This window comes from Mytilus galloprovincialis, chromosome 13 (assembly GCF_965363235.1).
Source record: "Mytilus galloprovincialis chromosome 13, xbMytGall1.hap1.1, whole genome shotgun sequence".
Taxonomy (NCBI): domain Eukaryota; kingdom Metazoa; phylum Mollusca; class Bivalvia; order Mytilida; family Mytilidae; genus Mytilus; species Mytilus galloprovincialis.
In genome coordinates this window covers 33,930,215-33,935,886 of record NC_134850.1, presented here as the reverse complement: position 1 = coordinate 33,935,886, position 5,672 = coordinate 33,930,215, and positions in this window count along the sequence as shown.

The window sequence follows — 5,672 nt, the reverse complement described above, 5'->3', positions numbered from 1 at the left end:
TGGAATGTTATTATTATGCCTCACTCAAGTCTCTCCCAGAAAGATACTCTCAAAGTTCTTGCCGGCCTTCTAAAAAGAGGAAGCTAGATCAAAAAGACAACCTGAATAAGCATATTTAAATAAACCAAAATAGATGTGCAGAGGTCACCATATGATCTTTAATTGACAATTAACCTGTACTACTAGTATTAGTTTTTAAATGTTGTGAATAATAGACAAGATACACTTTGGGGCTTATTTGGTCCTATTAATTCAATAGAACTAAAACATGCTAAGCATGCAAATTACATTGTTAAGCATTGGAAGAAAGACTTCAAAGATTTTTTTTAGCCACGCCTTAATGACACTTTTAGTTTTATGACAACTTAAAACTTAAAAGCTTACTGTTCGATGTGAGCAATCCACTGTGTTAAAGACCATAATTTGTCCTATAATAGTTTACTTTTATAAATTGTGACTTGGATGGAGAGTTGTTTCTCTGGCACTCATACCACATATTCTTTTATTTATTAAGAAGCTAGATTTTTAGCATAAAGTAGGCTCATTGTCAAGAAGATTTTGGCTTAATTAACATACAACATCTGGCCCGAAGGGCTAACTGAACTTTTCTCATAACTTGGCGTCAGTCGTCCCTCATCTTCGTCCTTCGTCGTCGTCGTTTTCATCTTTAACTTTTACAAAAATCTTCTCCTCTGAAACTACTGTGCCAAATTTAACATAACTTATCCACAATCATCATTGGGGTATCTAGTTTAAAAATGTGTCCGGTGACCCGGCCAACCAACCAAGATTGCCTCCATGGCTAAAAATAGAACACAATGTAGATTTTGGCTTATATCTCTGAAACCAAAGCATTTAGAGCAAATTTGACTGAGGTAAAATTGTTTATCAGGTCAAGATCTATCTGCTCTAAAATTTTCAGATGAATTGGGCAACCTGTTGTTGGGTTGCTGCCCCTGACTTGGTAATTTTAAGGAAATTTTGCCGTTTTTGATTATTATCTTGATTATTATTATAGATAGAGATAGACCATTAACAGCAATAATGTTGACCCCTTAAGGAGTTATTGACTTTTATAGTTATTTTTTTTACAATTTTTGGTAAATTTTTGTTATCTTTTCCAAAAATCTTCTCTGAAAATACTTAGACAAATTTAACCAAACTTGTTCACAATTATCATTAGAGTATCTAGTTTGAAAAAATGTGTCCCATGATCCGCCTGCAAACTAAGATGACCGACATAGTTAAAAATAGAACATCGGGTAAAATGCAGATTTTGGCTCATATCTCTAAAAACCAAAGCATTAAAAGCCAATCTGATGTGATAAAATTGTTTATTAGGTCAAGATCTATCTGCCCTGAAATTTTCAGACCAATCAGGCAACCTGTTGTTGGGTTGCTGCCCCTGATTTCTTAATTTTAAGAAAATTTTGCAGCTTTTGGTTATTATCTTGAATATTATTATTATATAGATAGAGATAAACTGTAAACAGCAATAATGTACAGCAATGTAAGACCTACAAATAAGTCAACATGATCAAAATGGTCAATTGACCCCTTAAGGAGTTATTGCCCTTTATAGTCAATTTTAAACAATTTTCAAAATTTTTGTAAATTTTTACATCATTTTTTCCACTGTTGCTACTGGGGCAGCTTCATTATAGATAGAGATAACTGTAAGCAGCAAGAATGTTCAGTTAAGTAAGATCTTCAAACACATCACCATCACCAAAACACAGTTTTGTCATGAATCCATCTGTGTCCTTTGTTTCATATGCACATACACAAAGGTGAGCAACACAGGCTCTTTAGAGCCTCTAGTTATTATTATCATGAAAACTTTAACAGATGGAGAGAAATTTTAATAAGTGAAAATGACCTAAAGAATAAGATGTACAAATAAGTTGAAGTTAGAAGAAATTGTCAAATGACCTCCTTTAAGACGTATATAAGTACCTTTCAATACAATTTTACCTTTTTTAGCTCACCGTTCTCCTCTAAAAATATTGAACCAATTCCTACCAAACTTAAGGTAGGGTATCTAGGATAAAGTTTGTGTTTTATTTTCTCTTTCATAAAAAAACATTGCCGCCATGGCCAAAAATAGAACACAGGGGTAAAAATACAGTTTTTGGCATATATCTCAAAAAACCAAAGCATTTAGAGCATATCTGTCTATTGTAAAAGTGTTCATTAGGTAAAGTTCTATCAACCCTGAAATTTTAAGATGAATCTAATAACCAGTTGTTGGGTTGCTGTCACTAAATTGGTAGTTTTAGGGAAATTTTGAAATTTTTGGTTATCTTGAATATCATTAATGTTAAAGATAAACTGTAAACAGCAAAAATGTTTAGCAAAGTAAGATCTACACATAAGTTTTATATGGTAAAGATTGTCAATTGACCCCTTAAGGAGTTATTGCATTTTGAGGTCAATTTTACACAATTTGTGTATCTTGTTTTCTAATTTTTAAAAATCTTCTCCTCAGAAACTACTAAATCATTTTCACCAAACTGAATCTGAATGATCCTTAGGGTTTCTAGAATGAATTTTTGTGTTTTATTTTCTGTTTCATCAAAAAACGTGGCCGCCATGCCTAAAATAAGACACAGGTGTAAAATGAAGTTTTGGCTTGTATCTTAAACACTAAAGCATTTAGAGAAAGTCTAATGTGAGGTAAAATTGTTCATTAGGTTAAGTTCTATCAGCCATGAAATTTTCAGATGAATCTTACAACCCATTGTTGGGTTGCTACCACTAGATTGGTAATTTTTAAGGAAAATTTAGCCGTTTTTGGTTATTATCTTGAATATTATTAATGATAAAGATAAACTGCAAACAGCAAGCAATGTTCAGCAGAGTAATATCCACAAATATTTTTTTTAGTTTTTAACATGACCAAATTTGTCAATTGACCCCTGAAGGAGTTATTGCCCTTTAAAGACAATTTTTCACAATTTGTTTATCTAGTTTGCTAACTTTTAAAAATCTTCTGCTTTGAAACTGCTGAATCAATTTCAGCCAAACTTCGGCTGAATGAGTTTCGGAGTATCTAGTATAAAAAATAGCCACTATGGCTAAAATGGACATAGGGGTAAAACGCATTTTGTTTTGCTATTGAAAACAATATGACAGATGCAAAGAACATTTAAATTAAGCAAAACATTACAAGTGAGCGTTTCAGGCTTTTGAGAGCCTCTTGTTTCATTTTTTAGACAGCCTGAAATTATTGAGACATTCTTTTGGTGATAAGAATGTTCAACAAAATATGATCCACAAAAAGTTTTCAAGAAGGAATTGGCATTAACCCCAAGCAAGAGTTATTGCCCTTGGAAGATTGATTTGATCATTTTTATACGACCGCCAAAATTTTAATTTTTTGGTCGTATATTGCTATCACGTTGGCGTCGTCGTCTGCGTCGTCGTCGTCGTCGTCGTCTTTTTCAATATTGTGCTATAGCAATTAATTTTCAATTGGAGTTATCTTTCTTTGTATAGAATAGTAGTTGATAATATATGTTGGAAATTTGCCAGACATGACTATGATGTCATTTTCTATTTTTATTTGCCAATAACTTTATGTAAATAACTTCATTGGAAATTTGCCAATATAAAATGTTGCTGATGAAGCTTTTTTTCCTTATCTTATCTAAAATGTTTTTAGATAATGTATGTTGGACATTTGCCAGACATGACTATGATGTCATTTTCTATTTTTATTTGCCAATAACTTTATGTAAATAACTTCATTGGAAATTTGCCAATATAAAATGTTGCTGATGAAGTTTTTTTTATTGTTTTATACAATAAACAATGTATATTCACTTTTACTACCAACCAATCTTTACCATTCAGTGATAACAAGCACTCTATTTTACATTTTAATATTTTATGATGTATTTAAAAGAGTAGTTATTGTTGCAAACTCCATTAGAAATTTGAATTGATATCAGTTTTGGAAAAAGGGAAACGGGGATGTGAAAAAAAGGGGGGTTTAAATTTTTCTCATTTCAGATTTCATAAATAAAAAGAAAATTTCTTCAAACATTTTTTTGAGAGGATTAATATTCAACAGCATAGTGAATTGCTCAAAGGCAAAAAAAAACTTTTAAGTTCATTAGACCACATTCATTCTGTGTCAGAAACCTATGCTGTGTCAACTATTTAATTTTAGATTTAAAAAGTTTGAAGAAGAAATCTTTAATTGATTTGTAAAATCTTGAAATTTGTTTTGTGTAAAAAAAAACATGTAATGTCAAAAATTTGATCAAAATCCAAATTCAGAGCTGTATCACGCTTGAATGTTTTGTCCATACTTGCCCCAACTGTTCAGGGTTCGACCTCTGCGGTCGTATAAAGCTGCGCCCTGCGGAGCACCTGGTTATGGCATGTTTTGAAGAAACTATAATAGATAGAGAGAAACTGTTAAAAGCAAGTTTTCAGCAAACCCAGATCGATTCTGCAAAAACTCAATTTCGCCGAAATTGTCATTTGACAGTTATAGAAGTTATTGATCTTAAAAGATAATTGTATACATTATATATTCAGAAACCATTAAACAAAGTGAGAATTATAAATAACAGATGTCTAGCATAACAAGATCTGCAAATAGATCAATATAGCCTACATTGTCAACTGACTCCTTTTAGAAGCTATTGCACCTGTATGACCAGTTTTACTCATTACATGATTTTATTTTTTTGGCAGAAATAAAGACATCTCAGTATCTATGATGATTGAGATCATTGACCCCTGGGAAAAATTTTGTCCTTGGAAGATAAATTTTATCTATTTTTCCACAAATCAGTCATCCTGACCAAAATTGTCAAGAAAGCAACTAAAAACTACAAGTTATATGGCTAAATTGTCACACTAGTTGTAGGATTAATTGCTATACATGATTTTCTTTTAATTTTAAATACTTTGATAGAAAGGTAAAAACTATGATCACTGAATTCAAGATCTACTAATAAGCACATTATAGCTGTAGCCCATTGCATGAATGAGGGAAAAGGGGGGATGGCATACGTCTTTACCAGGTAATTTATTCAGGGCTGCGTAGGTATTTATCCGCCAAACATCCCACCCTGGCAAAATCAGAGATATTTTTACTGCCGGACGGTATGTCTTTATCCTAGTAAAATCTTAGAGTAAAATAGAGCCTAGTGAGAATTGTAAGGAAGACCTTCTTTGAACCCAAATGACTATAGTACGCACGTGTCACTTTCAAACGGGACGTAGGCAAGCAACAATCAACCACTAGTGCATCTCTTACGCAATATCGCAATATCTAGAGCGTGTTTAGTACGAAGTAGTGAATAAAACATACAGTTGTCTTATTCATCAATATGCAATGATGAATATTCATACTGAAAGTACATGTGGTTGTCGAAGACAATGACAATATATTTACCACAAGATGTATATTTGAAAAATGTGAATTTGTTCTAAAAATGAATTACACGAGCAAATACTTTCTTCATTTTACCACACAGGCACTTATCTCTAAAAATAAATATAATAATAGCTATATTCATTCAAGTACATGATTATGCGTTTCAATTGATATTTTAGAGAGCTGATTCATTTGCACTCGTACCATATTGTCATTTGAGCGAAAATAATGCATGATAGTAAATTTGCTCGATTCATATAAAAGTGTCACAGGAAGT